This window comes from Phalaenopsis equestris, unplaced genomic scaffold (genome assembly GCF_001263595.1).
Source record: "Phalaenopsis equestris unplaced genomic scaffold, ASM126359v1 Scaffold000233, whole genome shotgun sequence".
NCBI classification, from domain to species: domain Eukaryota; kingdom Viridiplantae; phylum Streptophyta; class Magnoliopsida; order Asparagales; family Orchidaceae; genus Phalaenopsis; species Phalaenopsis equestris.
The window spans coordinates 609,928-611,943 of record NW_018164675.1 but is presented as its reverse complement, the minus strand read 5'-3'; positions in this window follow the sequence as shown (position 1 = coordinate 611,943).

The window sequence follows — 2,016 nt, the reverse complement described above, 5'->3', positions numbered from 1 at the left end:
TATATATATATATATATATATATATAATATTTGGTTATGTGCACTTCACCATTTTCTAAACTATAGAAGAAAATAATATAAGAAAAATTAAAACCATGTATGCGCAAATAAGGACAAAGAAAAAGATCATTAAATTATTTTAACTTTTATATTTTAGTCCCGTATCCTTAAATCTTCTTCTGTTACTTTGATACGCGTCTCTTTTAAATTGAAAGACATACAACAACTGTAATAACAAATGGGCTTTCAGCCTTGGGATTAAATTTTATCGGTATGGTTGTCGCACCGTCCTTGGACTCCAATGCGAGCTAAACAAGTTCGCAGATTTGTCGATTCGACCAGTGGTTTAAATGGCTTTGGGTGTTTCAATTGCAACGTAGATTCTTTGATATATTTGGATTGGATCGGTCACCGGTTCATGATCAAAATGACTGAACCGACAGATCCGATTCAATTTTCAAAACATTGTTAGGAGCAACTTCTATTCAATTCCATCCTAATAGTTACTAGTTCACCACCCTTCATTTGGACTTCTCCACCGACTGTTCTCCAGGTGCAACTCCAGATCACGTAAGCCCTTGACCCAAAACCTTCTCACTAGAAGGAAGAACAGAGCAATCCCTTATCTTGTAGTTACTTTCCTATTCTCAGCTTGCACCTTTTTCTAACGTAGACCATAATGGTGAGTATTAATGATGTTCGTAGGCTGTGAGGGACGGAGACGGGAGCCGCATAAGCTTATGTGAGATGCGTCGTTACCACATCTTTGAGATGCATTGTTGCAGAGTCTTTGGGTAGAATTTCCACACTATTATTTGGGTTAGCTCGATGTTCAGGATGATGTGCCGCTTTGCAGATTTCTTCATGACCCTGCGACGCCAGTTGTTGTTACGCATGATGCTTCGTCGCAATGAGTAGACGACGACAGATGGTCATCGTTGGCGACCAGCGAGTGGTGGTTGACGATTGCAGGAATATCAGACAACTTTAGCTCATTCTCCAAGCTTTAGTCTTCATCAAGCTTTAAGTTATCTCCCCTCATAAAAAGAGAGACTCTATTTATAAAATATCAGTTGCAATTAATGAAGGAATATAAACCATTCTCATTTGATGGTCCAGAGAGATTCTATTGATCAAATGACATTTAATGGACATTTGAGTGTCTTAATGATGTTGAAATTTTACAATCTTGGGCTCTTGATTCACCTTAGCGAGACGCTTGATTCAACCACAAGCTCGTTAGATTCAACATCTGCATAACTTTCTAAATATGCCCGATACTCCTCCAAAAGCGGTCTAATGGCTTGATCAAGGATTAATTTGATTCAAATTGGGTCAATTTTGGTACGATTGGGTTTGCCTTGTCGAGCCGATTAGTGACTATAAGTTTGCCGAAATTGAAGCCTTGGGTGATTTTTAATAGAAGTTTGAATGTTTCTTATTCAAAAGATCATCTCGAGATCAATGTCATGCCTTCAGATTTGTGCCGTATAATGAAAATTTATTCATGTAGTATCACTACTCATTCAGAGCCAATATGAGAATGGCATGCAATTTCAACATCCATATAAGAGCAAATGAAAATTAGGAAAAAGAAAATTTCAAATCACATGGAGAAGTATAAATTGCATGCAACTAGAATTAATTGCATTAAATGAGACATTTTGTAATTTGTGAGAAGATATGGTGTTGAAATCTAAAATTATTTTACAAATGTTCATGACTACCTCACAAGTGAATGGAAGGGATTTCTTGGGAAACTACAACTAGTGTGAGAATTCAACAAGCTCAACAAATTGCACAATATCTTTTGTTCTTTCTTTAACACAATAAATAAAGAAACTTACTATTTGTTACAAACTAGAGATATTGGCTTAAGCTCTACACATTTAACAAGCATAAATGAGAGGTTCAAAGTTTATTAGTTTAATCGAGGTTGAATGACATAGTAAATATTAAAATTAATTATAAATATCTTATAACATTACTATATATATATATATATATATATATATA